The 19,815-nt window shown below is 37.3% G+C and overlaps 1 protein-coding gene and 1 pseudogene across 6 annotated transcripts in view; one reads left to right on the plus strand and one right to left on the minus strand.

Moving 5' to 3' along the window:
• Positions 1 to 19,815, minus strand: part of SEPTIN7 (septin 7) — a 93,764-nt gene that overhangs the window by 68,374 nt on the left and 5,575 nt on the right. The window lies entirely within an intron of this gene.
• LOC145523614 (large ribosomal subunit protein eL33 pseudogene) lies at positions 12,450 to 12,822 on the plus strand (annotated as a pseudogene).

Genomic DNA, 19,815 nt, shown 5'->3' on the forward strand with positions numbered 1-19,815 from the left:
GGTAGTGATTATCCTACTAGATATAGAAATAGAAATTTCATAGATATAGAACATTTTCATAATTACCAAAAGATCTACTGGAGAGCACTAAACTAAATGAACAGTAGTACCCAGTAGTGTGTAAGAATGTGGGAAAACAGGCACTTTCACACATGACTGGTGGAATATAAAATGAAACCACTTCCCTAAAGATCAACTTGGCCACATGCATCGAAAACTTAAGTCTTCATGCTCTCACATTCAATAAATTCCACTTCTACAAATTTATACCTTATAAATTTCTAAGGTTTAGATAAAATAACATTCAACAAAGCACTGTTAAGGATAATGAAAAATCATAAAAACCAAAGTTTCAAAAACAAGTGAAACAAATAATATATTGTGTTACTCCCGTGTGTTAAAACACCATGCAGCCATTAAAACTTTTAGAAGAACAGACATGACAGATAGCAATATACTGAATGGAAAAACTACTATTAAAAAAAAAAGAAAGAAAAAGAAAAACTACTATTAGACAGCTGGCACAGTAATATTTACTTTTAAAGATTCTCTTATGTGTACACTGGAAAACAAAAGGATATACAGTGGAGTGACATTAAAGAAATTACTAGAGTAAAGACTTAGGAAAATTCTCTCCTTCATTAGAAGCAGTAAGAGGCAAAATTGTCAGAATCAATTTCTTCTGAACTCTCGAAATGAACAACAGGGTTACAGCAATTCAAAGAACACTTACTCAAGAAAAAGGGCTGGATGTCAGTAAAAATAGCAGTTCTTGTTGCATTTTAACTTGCCCATTCATATCTTCCCTCACCAGTTGTACAGTAGCATTGAAAACCAACATCACGCAATCATGGCAAAAATCAGCACCCAGTCAGCAACTGGAAGAGAATAGGCTCCTTCAAAGCTCCATTCCCCAAAAAGATTATCTGACCTGTCTGACTCCTTGCAAGACCCCACAAACAACCACCAGGATAACTAAAGACTTCAGTGACAAAACAAGACAAAGAAAACAGACTTTACAGAATTAGTTCCCCAAAAGTCACTAAACAATAAAAAACAATAATAAACCCGGGGGTGGAGGAAAGAGGGGAGATGGAAAATTTGACCACAGTTGCCACGCTGTTTTGCTTAAAATGCCCAGTTTTCAACAAAAAATTATGAGATGCAAAAAAAAACCCCAAGAAAGTATAAAAGTATACTTTTAAAAGTACACATTCATGGGGGAAAAAAGCAATCAACAGAAGCTAACCCTGAGAAAACTCAGACATTAGGCAAAGACTTTAAATCTGCTATTTTGAATACATTCAAATAACTAAAGGAAATCATTTCTAAAAAACTAAAAGAAAGTATAAGAACTACATTCACCAAATAGAGACGATTAATAAACAGGAAGAAATTATTAAAAAGAACCAACTAAAAATCCTCAAGTTGAAAAGTAGAGGGCTACCTTGGTGGCTCAGTGGTAAAGAATATGCCTGCCAATGCAGGGGACACAGGTTGGATCCGTGGTCTGGGAAGATCCCACATGCCACAAAGCAAATACGCTGGTGTGTCAGAACTACTCTGTCTGTGCTTTAGAGACTGGGAACTGCAACTACTGAGCCCATGTCTGGCAACTACTGAAGCCAATGCGCCCTAGAGCCCACGCTCCACAAAAAGAGAAGCCACCACAGTGAGAAACCACAGGGGGAGAAAAGCCCCCACTCTCCAAAACCAGAGAAGAGCTCCCAGCAACGAAGACCCAGCACGAGCAAAGATAAAGAAAATAAAGAGTAGAATAAGAAAATAAAAAGTAGAATAACTGAAGTGAAATTTCACTAGAGAGAGAGGTTCAAAAACTGATACGAGCTAGCAAAATAAGATCGTCAAATAACATTTACCAGGCTAAGGAACGGAAGTAATAAGAGAGGGGATAAAAAACTACACAACCAGAAAGTGTGGAACAAAATCAAGCATACACATAATGGGAGTCCATGAAGTACTGGAAAAAAGGACAAAGGGAAAGAGACAAGGAGAGAAAGAAAGAGGCAAAAAGTATGTTTGAAGAAACAATGGCAGACAACATTCCAAATCTGAAGAAAAACATGTCCACACAATAAAAGCTTAGCAACTTCAGAGAAAAAGCAGAGATCCACATCTACAAACATCACAATCAAATTGTCAAAAAATAGACAAAGAATCTGGAAAGCAGCAAGAGACTTAAATGACCATATATAGGTGACTCAATATGAATAATGACTAACATCTCATCAGAAACCACATAGGCCAGAAAGTAGACAGATGAAATACTGAAGACATTAAAACAAAAAGACTGTCAACCAAGAATTCAGTATCTAACAAAGGCATCTTTCAAAAATAAAGCTGAACTTAAGACATTCTCTGATAAGCAAAAACTGAGAATTCCTCACAATCAGAAAGAAACACTACATAATAAGTAAACACAAAAGATAGCACAAATGTAATTTTTATGTGCAACTCTCTTCTACCTGATTTAAAGGAACACTTTACACAGCAATTACCCTTATGGCACAAAGTGAAGAGGAACTAAAGATCCTCTTGATGAAAGTGAAAGAGGAAAGCAAAAAAGTTGGCTTAAAACTAAACATTCCAGAAAACTAAGATCATGGCATCAGGTCCCATCACTTCATGGCAAATAGATGTGGAAATAATGGAAACAGTGACATATTTTATTTTCTTGGGCTCCAAAATCACTGCAGATGGTGATTGCAGCCATGAAATTAAAAGATGACTGCTCCTGGGAAGAAAAGCTATGACCAACCTAGACAGCATATTAAAAAGCAGAGACATTACTTTGTCAACAAAGATCCATCTAGTCAAGGCTATGGTTTTTCCAGTAGTCATGTATGGACGTGAGAGTTGGACCATACAGAAAGCTGAGCACTGAAGAATTGATGCTTTTGAATTGTGGTGTTGGAGAAGACTCTTGAGAGTCCCTTGGAGAGCAAGGAGATCAAACCAGTCAATCCTAAAGAAAATCAATCCTGAATATTCATTAGAAGGACTGATGTTGAAGCTGAAACTCCAATACTTTGGCCACCTGATGTGAAGAACTGACTCATTGGAGAAGACCCTAATGCTGGGAAAGAGTGAAGGCGGGAGAAGAAGGGGATGACGGAGGATGAGATGGTTGGACATCACCAACTCGATGGACATGAGTTTGAGCAAGCTCTTGGAGTTGGTAACGGGACAGGGAAACCTGTCATGCTGCAGTCCATGAAGTCACAAAGAGTCAGACACAACTGAGTGACTGAAATTACAAAGCAATAATTATTAAATTTTGTTTTGGGGTTTATAAACTAGAAAGAAGTAATCTGTATGACACTAGGAGCACAAAGGAGGTAAAAGGAAATGAAAGTACACAGGAGCAAACCTACTGTACTGTAGTGAAACTAAGCTGGTAATAACCCAAATTATAATGTTTTAATTTATTAATGGTAATCTCCAGGGCAATAAATGAAAAGATAAATAACCTAACTAAAAATTGGGCACAGCACTTTAACAAACATTGCCCCACAGATGGGCTTCCCTGGTGGCTCAGATGGTAAAGAATCTGCCTGCAATTTGGGAGACCAGGGTTTGATCCCCAAGTCACGAAGATCTCATGGAGAAGGGATGGGAACCCACTCCAGTATTCTTGCTTAGAGAATCCCATGGACAGAGGAACATGGCAGGCTACGATCCATGGAGTCACAGAGTCAGACACGACTGAGCAACTAACACTATGACTTTTCCACAGAAGATATACAAGTTGCCAAAAGGCACACGTAAAGATGTTGAGCATCATTAGCCATTGTGTGCTTGCGTGCTAAGTCACATCAGTCACATTCGACTCTGCCACCCTATGGACTGTTGCCTGCCAAGCTCCTCTGTCCATGGGATTCTTCAGGCAAGAATACTACATTTGCAGACAGATTCTTTACCACTGAGCCACTAGGGAAGCCTTACTGTACAAATAACATAATTTTGTTTATCCATTCATAATGTTTTCATATGGACTTATGCTTCCTCTTTTGGCTATATATACGTAGGGATGTAATTGCTGCATCTTAGAGTAACTTTCTGAGGAACGGCCAAACTGTTTGCTAAAGCAGCTGTGACATTTAACATTCCCACCATAATGTGAGAGGGTTCCAATTTCTCCACATCCATGTTCACACTTGTTATTAGTCTGTCCCTTTAAATATCACTGTTGGAGTGATAGTATCACTGTTGTTTTCACTTGCAATTCTCTAATGGCTAAGGCGGCTTCCCAGGTGGTGCTGGTGGTAAAGAACCCACCTGCCAGTGAAAGAGATGTTAAGAGATACTGGTTCAATCCCTGGGGCTGGAAGATCCCCTGGAGAAGGAAATGGCAACCCACTCCAGTATTCGTGCCTGAAAAATTCCATAGACAGATCAGCCTGGCAGGCTGCAGTCCTTAGGGTCTCAAAGAGTCAGACATGACTGAGCACACATTCACAGCTATGCAATAAAATATCATTTAATAATAAAAAGGTATGAAGTACTGATGGATGCTACAATATGGTCAAACCTTAAAAACATCATGGTAAGTGAAAGAAGCTAATTACAAAAAAATATTCTATGATTTTATCTACATGAAACACTCAGAATAGGAAATTCTATAGAGATGGAAAGTAGATTAGCTGTTGTCAAGACCTGGGAATAGGAGGGAACAGGAGTAATTGTTAATATACACAGTTTCATTTGGGGTTGATGAAAATGTCCTCAAATTAGAGGTAACAATGGTTGCACAACTCTGTTAATATACTAAAAATGACAGAATTGTTCAATTTAAAGAGGTGAATTTACACAGCATGTGAATTTATCTTAATAAAGCTGTCATAAAATCATGTAGTGTCTATAATAAACTACTTTTCATATATTGTGTTGGCCAAAAAGTTCGTTTGCATTTTCCTGTAACAGCTTACAGAAAAACCCAAAAGAACTTTTTGGCCAACTAAATACAATTTTTATATCTGCTTTCCTACATGTATCTTCTCATCTGTGTAAGATGACAGGAAGAAATTAAAAACTAAGCAAGAAACTATTAAGATTGGTCACCCAAACGGACAGAATGGGAGAAAAGGAAAATGAGATGGGTAAAAGTGTAAAAGAGGTAAGATATGGAAGGGACACTTCCAGACATACTGTTTTACGGAACTGACGATTAATACCATAGTAATGTTTTACCTAGAGTTGGACATCATGGAGTGTGGGCCTTAAGAACATTACTACAAACAAAGCTAGTGGAGGTGACAGAATTCCAAAAGAGCTATTTATTTAAAATCCTAAAAGATGATGCTGTTAAAGGGCTGCACTCAATATGTCTGCAAATTTGGAAAACACAGCAGTGACCAAAGGACTGGCAAAGACAGTTTTCACTCCAATCCTAAAGAAAGGCAGTGCCAAAGAATGTTCAAACTACCATACAGTTCAGTTCAGTCACTCAGTCATGTCCGATTCTTTGTGAACCCATGCACTTACCGCTCGCCAGGTTTCCCTGTTCATCACCAACTCCTAGAGCTTATTCAAACTCACATCCGTAGAGTCGGTGATGCCATCCAACCATCTCATCTTCTCTCATCCCCTTCTCCTCCTGCCTTCAATCGTTCCCAGCATCAGGGTCTTTACCACGAGTCAGTTCTTCACATCAAGTGGCCAAAGTATTGGAGCTTCAGCTTCAGCATCAGTCCTTCCAATGAACATTCAGGACTGATTTCCTTTAGGATGGACTGGCTGGGTCTTCTTGAAGTCCAAGGGACTCTCAAGAGTCTTCTCCAGCACCACAGTTCAAAAGCATCAATTCTTCAGCACTCAGCTTTCTTTACAGTCCAACTCTCACATCTATACATGACTACTGGAAAAACCATAGCTTTGACTAGACGGACCTTTGCTGGCAAAGTAATGTCTCTGCTTTTTAATATGCTGTCTAGGTTGGTCATAGCTTTTCTTCCAAGGAGCAAGAATCTTTTAATTTCATGGCTGCAATCACCATCTGCAGTGATTCTGAAGCCCAAAAAATAAAGTCAGTCGCTGTTTCCATTATTTCCCCATCTATTTGCCATGAAGTGATGGGACCAGATGCCATGATCTTAGTTTTCTGGAATGTTTAGTTTTAAGCCAACTTGTTTACTCTCCTCTTTCACTTTCATCAACAGGCTCTTTAGTTCTTCTTCACTTTCCACCATAAGGGTGGTGTCATCTGCATATCTGAGGTTATTGATATTTCTCCCAGCAATCTTGATTCCAGCTTGTGCTTCATCCAGCCCAGCATTTCTCACGATGTGCTCTGCATATACGTTAAATAAGCAGAGTGACAATATACAGCCTTGACGTACTCCTTTCCCAATTTGGAATCAGTCTGTTGTTCCATGTCCAGTTCTAACTGTTGCTTCCTGACCTGCATACAAATTTCTCAGGAGGCAGGTCACATGGTCTGGTATGCCCATCTCTTTAAGAATTTGCCAGTTTGTAGATGTTTTTCTGGAACTCTCTTGCTTTTTCAATGATCCAATGGATGTTGGCAATTTGATTTCTGGTTCCTCTGCCTTTTCTAAAGCCAGCTTGAACATCTGGAAGTTCACAGTTCATGTACTGTTGAAGCCTGGCTTGGAGAATTTTGAGCATTACTTTGCTAGTGTGTGAGATGAGTGCAATTGTGCGGTAGTTTGAGTATTCTTTGGCATTGCCTTTCTTTGGGACTGGAATGAAAACTTATTTTTTCCAGTTCTGAGTCCCCTGCTGAGTTTTCTGAATTTGCTGGCATATTGAGTGCAGCATTTTCACAGCATCATCTTTTAGATTTGAAATAGCTCAACTGGAATTCCATCATTTCCACTAGCTTTCTTCACAGTAATGCTTTAAGGCCCACTTGACTTCGTATTCCAGGATGTCTAGGTGAGTGAGCACACCATCGTGGTTATCTGGGTCATAAAGATCTTTTTTGTATAGTTCTTCTGTGTTTTCCTGCCACCTCTTCTTAATATCTTCTGCTTCTGTTAGGTCCATACCATTTCTGTCCTTTTTTGTGCCCATCTTTGCATGAAATGTTCCCTAGGTATCTCTAATTTTCTTGAGGAGATCTCTAGTCTTTCCCATTCTATTGTTTTCCTCTATTTCTATCATTCTATGTCCAGTTCTAACTATTGCGAGAACTACAACTCACTATTGAACAACCATCAACAGGAGAATGTTGGATCCCACCAAAAAAAGACACCCCAGGTCCAAGGGCAAAGGAGAAGCCCCAGCAAGACGGTAGGAGGGAGTACATCAAGCCTGTATATTGTCACCCTGCTTATTTAACTTATATGCAGAGTACATCATTCAAAATGCCTGGATGGATGAATCACAAGCTGGACTCAAGATTGCCAGGAGAAATATCAACAACCTCAGATATACACAGAATACCACTCTAATGATAGGACCCAAAGAGGAACTAAAGAGCCTCTTGATGAAGGTGAAAGAGGAGAGTGAAAATGCTAACTTAAAACTCAATATTCAAAAAATGAAGATCATCTGGTCCTATCACTTCTTGGCAAATGTGTGCGTGCTAAGTCACTTCAGTCACGTCTGACTCTTTACAACCCCATGGACTGTAGTAGCCCCGCCAGGCTCCTCTATCCATGGGATTCTCCGGGCAAGTATACTGGAGTGGGTTACCATTTCCTTCTCCAGGGTATCTTCCTGACCCATGGATCGAACCCTTGTCACTTATGTCTCCTGCACTGGCAGGCGAGTTCTTTACCAATAGCAGGTTCTGGGAAGCCACAGATGGGGAAAAAGTGGAGTAACAGTGACAGACTTTATTTTCTTGGGCTCCAAAATCACTGCAGCCAGTGACTGCAGCCATGAAATTAAAAGACACTTGCTCCTTGGAAGTAAAGCTACAACAAACCTAGACAGCATATTAAAAAGCAGAGACATAATACTTGGCCAACAAGGTTCGTACAGTCGCTATGGTTTTTCCATAGCTTTTTTCCATGTGTGGATGTGAGTGCTGGACCATAAAGAAGGCTGAGCATCTAAGAATTGACGCTTTCGAATTGTGGAAAAATTGCTGGAGAAAACTCCTGAGAGTCCCTTGGACAGCAAGGAGACCTAACTAGTCAATTCTAAAGGAAATCAACCTTGAATGTTCATTGGATGGACTGAGGCTGAAGCTGAAGCTCCAATACTTTGGCCATCTGATGGGAAGAGCTATCACTGGAAAAGAACCTGATGCTGGGAAAGACTAAAGGCAAAAGGAGAAGGGGGCAGCAGAGGATGAGACAGATAGCCTCACCAACTCAACAGACATGAATTTGAGCAAACTCCCAGACATAGTGAAGGACAGAGAAGCCTGGTGAGCTACAGTTCATGGGGTCACAAAGAGTCAGACGTGAGCTAACAACTGAACAACATTTCATATATCCCAATGAAAGAAAGAACCAAAACCTGCCATAATGGGAGAAGAACTCAAAATGGACTAGAAACAGTAACAAAACTTTATTTCAAATGAGTAACATAATAGCAATGAACAAAGTGGGTAAGAATAGAACAGAACACTGGAACACAGTATGTTGCCTATACAGTATGAGACTAAAGACAAAAAGAGGTGTACACAATACTACACTCTAGGAAGTAAATATATTTATAATAGTAACTCTGAAATTACATTTACATATATACCAGAACTGAACAAATAATAAATAAATTGTAGATGAGAGCCAAGTTTTCCACTGTTGGAGAAAGGAGTTACAAATAAGGAAAAAAGAAAGGCTAGACTGAATCTGGTGTCAGTAGATTAGAACTGGTTTATCAGTATGAATTCATGCTTTTTAATATATATAAATATATTTACACAGAGATAGGTATAGAAATACAGATTTGTGAATGTACACAAAAAATAAAAGTTCTTAGATCTATTTGTTCAAAACACCTAGAAGCAGAAGCAATGAGCACTTTTAGAGCAGAGACCTTGGTTTCTAAACACTATTCTGAGATAAAAGGAACCCGAACTCCTTGAGAAATGATCAATTCCAGAGCTTGAGGAAAAATAAAAGACAAACCAGAAAATAAAGAAGTGCTCCAAAACAAATGATGAGGCATGTTGAAAGATGAATACGAGCTAACAGCAAAGAGCTCCCGATAGTCAGATTCAGGATAATCTGAGCAATAAACAATGACAAAATTAATATTCATGTATCCTACCAGTATAAATAAATAACTGAATGAATGAATGTATGAGATAGAACAATTATTTCTTATAAAAGAATTCCATGGGTTCAATCCCTGGTCGGGGAACTGAGATCCTGCAAATCATGCAGAGCAGCCAAAAAAACCCCAGAAAATCACTACTAGGGCAAGCAGTACAGTAATATTTGTGGCAGATAAGAATTATTGATAGTAGATACAGATATGATGAGAAATAAGTTATTTGCATAGTTGAACAAAGAACTAGTTATCTAAAATATACATCTCAATTAGACAATACAACTTAAAAATGGACCAAATATTTCAACAGACCATCAAAGACATATAGACGGCAAACAAGCACATGATAAGGTCCTCAACATCATTACTCATCAGTAAAATGACAATTATAATCACAATGTTTTATCCACTAGTTATTCCACTAGAATGGCCACAATTAGTAAGAGTGGCCATCCCAGGAGTTAGTACATGAAACTACTAAAAATTTTTACACGCTCTTGATGGGAACATAAATGTTAACATTTATGTTGCAAAGTGGTTTAGCAATTTAAGAAGTTACATGTACACCTACCTATAACTTAGGCAAACTATTTACCCAAGAGAAGTGTAACCATGCACCACTATCAAAGTTTTTTAAGCTGACAAAGAAAGAAGCCAAAAACAAGATACATACAAATTTTAACATTGGTTATATTTTGCTAACTGGATTTGGGGGTAATGCACTTTTATGCTATTTCTATTTTCCAAAGTTATTATTAAGAAACCTAAAGCATTTACATTAAAAAAAAAATCAAACAGAAAGAAAATGAAGACATTCACAAGTTAGTGTGGGTTTTCTTTTTTATAAATCAGATCTTATTTTCCATTTCTGACATATTCATTACACTGCAAAGGAAGAAATTACACGAGGTAATTCAGACAAGATTTCAATCATGATGTGAATAGGGGCAAGGCAGAGAAATAAAAACTGGAGGACTAATAAAATAAGATGGATTAATAGCTAATTAGTTGTATATCAACTTCAGCAAAATTATATACCATAAGAATCTATCCTTAATTAAGCCCAGATGCTGGGAAAGATTGAAGGCAAGAGGAGAAGGGGATAACAGAGGATGAGATGAAGCAAGATAAAATAATGGCAGCACAAGGGGAAAAGGTAAAGACATCTGAGTTGACACTCCACTCTCTAAGTCAGTATAAGAATTAATGTTTCCCTAGAAGGTAACTTAGCTTTAGGCCTCATTAACAGATTTATATAGCACGTAGAAGGTCACAAAAGATAAGATTCAATTTGCAATTTTAAGATCACAAGATACTCATTTCAGTTCCTGGTATTAGCAGGGATATGTAGCAAATGAAGTTCAAAGGGGAGTAAAAATGGCTGGAGGGATATGACCCCCTACCATATAAACACTGTTAAAGGAAATGGAAAAACTAAAAGTCACAACAAAAGATTCAGAGAGATAGTTGTCTTCAAACTACTAAGCAATAATATTAAAAAGAGAAATCAGGCTTATCTTTCTGGTGCTAGGGAGTAAATGAGACTATCTGAATGCAAATATCAAAGACAGATGCATATAAAAATAGAAGAAAAAAATTGATAGTGATATCTATTCAAAGATGAAATGTGTCATCTCAGAAGGCAGTTGAGTTTTTAACAGACTAAATCAGCTGTTTGTTAGAAATATAACACAAGTCATATATGTAATTTTAAATTTTCTAGAAGCCACATTTAAAAAAGTAAAAACAAACAAGTAAACTCAATTGGATGGCATCACTGACTCAATGAACATGAGTCTGAGCAAACTCCAGGAGTAGTGAAGGACATGGAAGCCTGGTGTGCTGCAGTCCACAATGTCACAAAGAGTCAGACATGACTTAGCAACTGAACAACAAAAACTCCACTGTAATAATATATTTTCTTCAACTCAATATATCCAAGACATTATTTCAACATGCAATCAATATAAAAATGAATTAGATATTTTATATTCTTTAAGTCTTTGCAAAATCCTCTGTGCATTTTACACTTATACCAAATGTCAATTCAGACTAGCAACATTTCAAGTGCTCAACAGCCATATACGCTTGTGGCTACAATACTAGTCAGAGTTACAGTCACAGGCATGCTGCAGGGGGAATTAAGAGTACCATTTGCATAATTAGGTTAAATGACAATACATCTTCCAATCCTGAAATCTTGTGAAAATAGAAGGATGAAAAAACAAGTTTTAAGAACATAGGCAAAATTTTTAAAGGATTAACTTTAATCCATTTTAATCAGTCACTACCATACCTTGTGTACTCATGATATATATGCATTCGGTACATAACACAGCAGTTTTGTCAAAGAGTTCAAATTATTTCCAGCATATACTTCTCAAGCCAGCTTCTAAAAAATATTAAAGCCATTTCCTGCCAAAATAATGAATCCCATGACTCGTAAAATGTTCAACTGATATTCATGTTAACATTACTTGCCTAATAAAATGGTAGGTAGAAACAAAGTATTTATTATCTGATTTTTAAAAAAAAATTTCTATAGCTATTACACCACCATACACAGGAAAACAGAAATTCAATTCCTGTTACAGGCCAAACTGCATACACCCAAAATTCTTAAGATGAAGCCCTAATCCCAGTGTAATTGTATCTGGGAGACAGGGCCTTAAAAGGGATAACTAAGGTTAAAGGAGGTCATAAGAGTAGGGCCCATCATGTGGAGCTGGTATCCTTACAAGAGGAAAACACACTGGAGATAACCCTTTCTCCTCCACAGGTTGCACAAAGGCCACGTAGGACACAGACAGAAGGCGGCCATATGTAATTTAGGAAGACCCTTCACCAGAAACCAAATCTGCTGGCACCTTGATACTGGACTTCCAGTCTCCAGAACTGTGAGGAAACAAATGTCTGTTGTTTAAGCCACCTCATCTGTGGTTTTCTGTAATGGCAGTCCTAGCAGACTAATAAAGTTCTAAGAAAATACTAGTAAAAAAATTGTATTGCAAACTAAATTACATTACTGCTGAAATTATTAATTTATTACGATAAATGTTTCTGTATGTTTACAAATTTACTCTACAACAGAAGATTTGAAAAGCCTGCCTTGTTGAGCTAGTGAAGCAGCCAAAGTAATTTGAAACCTCAAAACAGAAAATTCTAACTTTTTCCATAACCAAGGTCTGTTAATTTATTCCATTATAAAAATAATGGTCTTTCAGCCATCTTGGACCCTGTGGAGGCCTGCTGGGAACAGGACTTCTAAAACAACAAATATGTCTGGAAGGCTGTGGCCCAAGGCCATTTTTGCAGGCTATAAGTGGGGTCTATGGAAACAAGAGGGAGTACACAGCTCTTCTGAACATTGAGGTGTATATGCTTGAGATGAAACTGAATTCTATCTAGGCAAGAGATGTACTTATGTGTACAAAGCAAAGAACAACACGGTAACTCTTGGCAGAAAACCTAACAAAACCAGAGTAATCTGGGGAAAGACAACTCATGCTCATGTAAACAGTGGCATGGTTTGTGCCAAATTCCAAAGCAATCTTCTTGCTAAGGCCACTGGACAGACTCTGTGTGATGCTGTACCCTTTGAGGATTTAAACTTATTAAAGTAAATAAATAAAAGTATGGATTTGTTCTCTTGTGTTTTTGCTGAAACACATACACACACACAAAAACAGCATTCTACTCAAGAGCAGTACTATACGTAGTAATGCCAGAGATGAGTAAAGGGCGCAAAAAAGCATGCTACCCATCACAATACTGCAACTAACTACACAACCCACAATATTTGTAATATTAAACATAAACAATAACTGAAAATATATTTTTACAAATTGACAATGCTGTTACCTACCAGGAGAGTAGTCTTAAAGGAGTTCAAGTTAGGGAAAGGATCAAAGATGGGAAAAGCTTCCCAGAATGAGTAGCTTTGAGCTGGGCCTTCCTTAATGGATGGATATGACTTCAAGATAGGTAAGAACAGCATAAGCAAAGAAAGAATACAAAACATGATTTGATCTAAATAGAAGGAAAAAGCCAAGCAGAGAGACCCTAAAATGACTACTCAAGTTTTTAATTAAAAATATGTAAGATAATCATACGTCAGTAAGAGTCCCCCTTCACCTCAAGTTTTGCTTTCCAAGGTTTCAGCTACGAGCTGTCAACTGCGGTCTGAAAATATTAAATGGAAAATTCCAGAAATAAGCAATTCATCAGTTTTAAATTGTGTGCTGTTCTGAATAGCATGATGAAATCTCACACCTTCCTGTGCTGTTCTGCTCTGTCCAGCCTGTGATGTGATTCATCCTTCTGTTCTGTATATCCTGCCCATTGGTCACTTAGCCTTCTCAGTATAATCAGATCGCCTGTTGTGGTATTGCAGTGCCTGTGTTCAAGTAACCCTCACTTCGTAATTTTACTTAATAATGGCCCCAAAGAACAAGACTTGGAATTCTGGCAATTTGCATATACGAAAGAGAAGCTATAAAGTACTTCCCATAAATGAAAAGGTGAAGGTCTTGATTTAATAAAGAAAAAGAAATCATACCTTAGGTTGCTAAGATTCACTGTAAGAAGGAATCTTCTATCCATGAAATTGAGAAAAAGGAAAAAAAAATTTATGCTACTTTTGCTGATACACCTCAAACTACAAAGTTACAGCCACAGTGCCTGATAAATGGAAAAGGAAAAGTCACAGTGCAAGATAAATGGAAAAGTCAGGATGGTAAAGGCATTAAGTCTATGAGTGGAAGACATGAACATAAAACATGTTACAAATGATGGCAACAGGTCACATCAGAAAGCATGGAGCCTGTATGACAACTTTAGCAAGCGAAGGATCCCCTAAAACAAGTGACACCAAGTCATTTACTCAAATATGAAATGAATAAATTCATATTCAGACTCAGTAATTCTATTCAGACTCAAGAGTAGATTTCAACTGAAAAATATAAAAATTATTGGAGAGGCTGAGTCGGCCAATGAAGAAGCCATTGCCACATTTCTAGCAGAGCTGAACTTGAGAAAGAGACCACATTTTTATAACAACCTTTATTACAGTATATTGTTACAATTGTTCCACTTTATTATAAGCTATTGTTGTCCATCTCTTACTGTGTCTAATTTATAAGTTAAACTTTCTCCTAAGTATGTATGTATAGGAAAAAACAGTATATACAGGGTTCAGTATTACTTTCTGTGGTTTCAAGCATCCACTGGGGATCTTGGAATATACCCTCCATAGATAAGGGTGTGGACCACGGTAAAAATATAGCTAGAAATCTGAAATCTAGTATCTGCTGTAACTTGGAGATACACTCTGGATGGGTAAGCTACATAACCTTTCTGAGCCTTAGACTGGGACAACGTATTTATGAGGTTATTATAAGATATATATGAAATACTTGAAATATTTGGCACTTCAGATACAATAAGCACAATAAATGACAGTTGTTACAGTGGTTGTGCAATAGAAAACAGCTATTATCAAGGCCTCTGGACTTTCATCTTGCAGTTAAATGATTTCCAAACCTGGCTATAATCAGAAACATGTGGGAAGCTTGATAAAAACAAATACCTGGGTCCTAAGCCTAGAAGTAGGGAATTAGAATGTTGCTGGTAGGGCCTAGGAAATAAGTTTTTTTGTTTTTGTTGTTTTTAAAACAAGGACCTTAGAAGCCTGTATTATAAATAAATAGATATTTAAAGTTCTACAATAGGTCAATTATTTTATGAAAGTAATATTTTAGAATAATAATCTGTATTACAGATTCATTAAATGAAATGAGAATAGTCTTTTGTTCACCCTAGCTACATTCTAATTTGTTAAATGGAATCCACTAGTGACACTAGTTAAACGGAATCCACTCATCCTTCAATTAAAAAGCACTGGAATCTCCTGCTGCTGCTACTGCTGCTAAGTCGCTTCAGTCGTGTCCGACTCTGTGCGACCCTATAGACGGCAGCCCATCAGGCTCCGCTGTCCCTGGGATTCTCCAGGCAAGAATACTGGAGTGAGTTGCCATTTCCTTCTCCAGTGCATGAAAGGGAAAAGTGAAAGTGAAGTCACTCAGTCATGTCCGACTCTTAGCGACCCCATGGACTGTAGCCTACCCGGCTCCTCCATCCATGGGATTTTCCAGGCAAGAGTACTGGAGTGGGGTGCCATTGCCTTCTCCGACTGGAATCTCCTAGCCCTAGCCAAAACCCTTCAACATAATTTCAAGTAAAAGGTGTCTCCGTCAAGCATAAAACTTTTCCCTTTTCACTTGTTCCTAGCCAGTACTGATGTTGATGGCATATTTATCTCATGTAACACATTGTACATGCATGTTTTTGGTATTATCTTTGCACTTCCTCCATGTTCACCAAATACTTAAGTTTCAAAAGGGTAGAGGCTGTAACTTTTCAGCAAGTCTACAATTATTTCAAACCTTCAGAAATGTAAAAAAAGGAACTACATCTGTGTAATTATCTTTTTAACAGCACAGCACCATGATCAAACACAAACAAGTATGTTTGGTGGGTCTACTTGCCAAATTGCCGGGAGAAATATCAACAACCTCAGATACACAGATGACATCACTCTAACGGCAGAAAGTGAAAAAGAACTAGAGAGTCTCCTGATGAGGGTGAAAGAGAATGAAAACACTGCTTTGAAATTCAACATTAAAAAGAACCAAGATCTGGCTGATTCATGTTGATGTTCGACAGAAAATAACAAAATTCTGTAAAGCAATTATCATTCAATTACAAATAGATAAATTAAAAAAAAAAACACTAAGATCATGGTATATGGTCCCATCACTTCATGGCAAATATAAGAGGGAAAAGTGAAAGCAGGGACAGATTTGATTTTGTGGGCTTCAAAATCACTGCAGATGGTGAATGCAGCCATGAAATTAAGATGCTTGCTCCTTGGAAAGAATGCTACGACAAACCCAGACAGCGTATTAAAAAGCAGAATCACTTTGCCAACAAAGGTCCACATAGTCAAAGCTATGGTTTTTCCAGTAGTCATGCACGATGTGAGAGTTCGACCATAAAGAAGGATGAGCACCGAAGAATTGATGCTTTTGAACTGTAGTGTTGGAGAAGACTCTTGTGAGTCCCCTGGATTGCAAGGAGATCAAACCAGTCAATCCTAAAGGAAATCAATCATGTTTATTGGAAGGACTGTTGCTGAAGCTGAAGCTCCAATACTTTGGCCACTTGATGCGAATAGCCAACTCTTTGGAAAAGACCCTGATGCTGGGAAAGACTGAAGGCAAAAGGAGAAAGGGGCGGCAGAAGATGAGATGGTTAGCACCACCAACTCAATGGACATGAATTTGAGCAAACTCTGGAAGATAGTTAGAGGACAAAGGAGCCTGGTGTGCTACACTAGTCCATGAGGTCACAGCATTGGACACAACTTAAGACTAAAAAACAATAACTTACCAGAGAAGTCATTCTAGTTACTGTTTAGGCTCACAACTGAATTAAGCAACTGGTTAAGCAACTCCTACTTTTCTGTATTAAATCAACTTTTATATTCTAATACAAAACATGACAGGATTGACTACAGTTCTAAGATTGGGGCTTCCCTGGTGGCTCAGTTAATAAACCATCTGCCTGCAATGTAGGAGACCTGGGTTTGACCCCTGGGTAGGGAAGATCCCCTGGAGAAGGAAATGGCAACAATTTCATTCTTTCATGTCAAGTTCTCATGTTTACTCAATTCGCCCTTCTCAGCAATCAGAAAACAGACTACAAGTTGTACTCAGAGCAAATTTGGTTTTGCAAATTATACAATGAATACATATTTTGGTTTTCTTAGTTGTTTTCTATTTGCACATTATTTTATACATCCATAAAACAAAAATCATTTCTACTTAAATTTCTTCCCTTTTCACTCAGCTGTCAGAATATACTGTACAGAATATAGCTGGGAATTAACTTCCCAGAATACTTCTCACTGGCATCCATCTTGGCTGAGCAATGGGAGGGCCACCAGGAAGGATTCTTGAGTCAGAATGACTGGCCAAAGACAATCTGGAAACTAATTCCACTACCATAAAACCCGAGACTGACAGCCAGGAAGCAGAGCAGTTCTCCTGGGGTCCCTTACCCTACTGCTCTCCACCTGAGCGCCCTTTCCCAGTGAAGTCTCTTGCTTTGTCAGCACGTGTGTGTCCTTGGACCATTCATTTCCGAATGTTAGACAAGAGCCCACTCTTGGGCCCTGGAAGGGGTTCCCCTTCCTGCAATACAAGCAGTAGCTGATGTAGAAATGAAATACAAACTGTAGGTTCAGAGCTGCCTCTAGGGAACTATCGCATTGTGTTTCCAAACCTGACACTGCTCTCCATCTTGCTCTCATGCCTGACCTGCTAGTCACCATGTCTGGGCTGCCATGTTCTGTTGTTGTTGTTGTTTTTAATTAAAAACAAAAACAGAATACATCTGGGAATTAAAATGGAAATCTAACCCAATACTTAACAGTGAGCAGAACTTCAATAAAGAAATGAACCAGGAAATAATGACTGAGCAGCTAAAATACAAAGATTTGTAACAGCAAACTGAACACCTACAAACTTCAAGGACAGAAGTTAGGTACATTTCTGAGAGCACAAAAATGTGAAAAACTATGTATAATTTAAAAACAAAAATGACTCTCACATTGCATTATTTAATAGTCCCATATATAAGTCACAGCACAAAACCAAATATTCCTGACAGTGATTTTAACAAGTTCAGTATATTCTTATGAAGTAGGAAGCTAACTGGATTATACATAACAAATGTCTCTCTCCAGTAATATGAAAAATATAAATTAAAAACAAGTTTAAGATACTAAACTAACAAACGCCCTAGGAAAATAATCGGGGAAGGCAGAAGAGGCTTAACGATACTCTTTTTATACTATTTATAGTTCAAAATAATGAAATTGAACATCATGAAATAATAAAATGGCTAGACAATTAGAATATCAATATTAGAAACACCATATACATACTTAAAATAACCTATATATAGATTAATACACCAAAAATATTATTAAATATTAAGAGAATAATACCTTGGTTTTGTATAAATTTTGAAGAATTTACAGAGCACTTTTACATATATTACCTCACATAATTCACATCAGAAGTTATCAACCCTGGTTGTTCATCAAAACTACCTAAAATACTAAAAAATGTAAATTTCTGAGCCCCGCCTCACACCCAGTGAATTAATAAGCCTCCAAGTACATTAAAAATTGAAAGTGTTTCCAATGCCTAACCAGGGTTGAGAACCACTAACCACTAATATACCACTAATCACAACCATGAAAAAAAGTATCTAATTAAGAAAACAAATCAAACTTCAGTGACTGAAATATTAATAATTTAGTAGCTTTTTTTCCCTCTTGGTTAATGTATTTAATCACAAAAGGAACTAAATATATCTATTAAACTTTTTAAAATTAAAAATGGTTTAAAATGTTGATGCTTTAAGGTAGACTAGTTACTGAAAAAAATTTCCTTGTATCGACCCAAAAACATGTAACAAATGAGGTAGTACACTAGTCATTGTAATAGAATAACCAGAAAGCACTAAGATTGCTATGAAGATTCTGCCTCCCCTTACACAAATAATTATCTCACTCAAAATATTCCTAGTATTTTTGAAAACTATATATACCAAAATCTTCCTCAAAAAAGGAAGAACTCTGATTATAATCTGAATGAATAATTTGAACATACAAGGATAAAAAGAAGTCAATCATATAAAGAAACACTAGCAAACAGTTTGAAACAGCTACTGCTTTGAAAATACCAGTAAAAATTTTTAATAACTAGACATTTGAGTACTATTCAAGAAATTATTAACCTCAGTCTGTGTAGCTGTGAAAAACACATAAGTTTCACACAAATCATTTTATTCCAATTTCCTTCAAGTTTTCTCATCAAACTAAAAACACCAAGTCTTATAAAAATACCAAAAAATTTATTCACCAAACTAGAGTACAGCTTTTCTTCAATATAGACATTCAATTACTTAACGTAAAAATTCAAAGCACAAATGAATAAATTTACAAAAACCTTAAAATGCTTATTTTCCACTCTAGATGTCCCTCCTAGTATTATTGAGACTCTACTATGCTCACTTAGCTGTCCCACAGGCCTCTCAATTTCATGTTTTAAATTACCTATTTCAAGAAACGATACCTACTACTCTCTATCCAAGGGACTCTCAAGAGTGTGCTCCAGCACCACAATTGGAAGCATCAATTGTCTGGTGCACAGCCTTCCTTATGGTCCAACTCTCACATCCATGCAGGACTGCTAGAAAAACCACAACTTTGACTATATGGACCTTTGTTGGCAAAGTGATGTCTCTGCTTTTTAATATGCTATCTAGGTTTGTCATAGTTTTTCTTCCAAGGAGCAAGAGTCTTTTAATTTCATGGCTGCAATCACCATCCACAATGATTTTGGAGCCCAAGAAAATAAAGTCTGTCACTGTTTCCACTTTTTCCCCATCTGTTTATTTGCCATGAAGTGATGGGACCAGATGCCATGATCTTAATTTTTTGAATTATGAGTTTTAAGCCAGGTTTTCACT

Source organism: Giraffa tippelskirchi, chromosome 10 (genome assembly GCF_054371585.1).
Source record: "Giraffa tippelskirchi isolate mGirTip1 chromosome 10, T2T-mGirTip1v1.2.pri, whole genome shotgun sequence".
Lineage (NCBI taxonomy): Eukaryota > Metazoa > Chordata > Mammalia > Artiodactyla > Giraffidae > Giraffa > Giraffa tippelskirchi.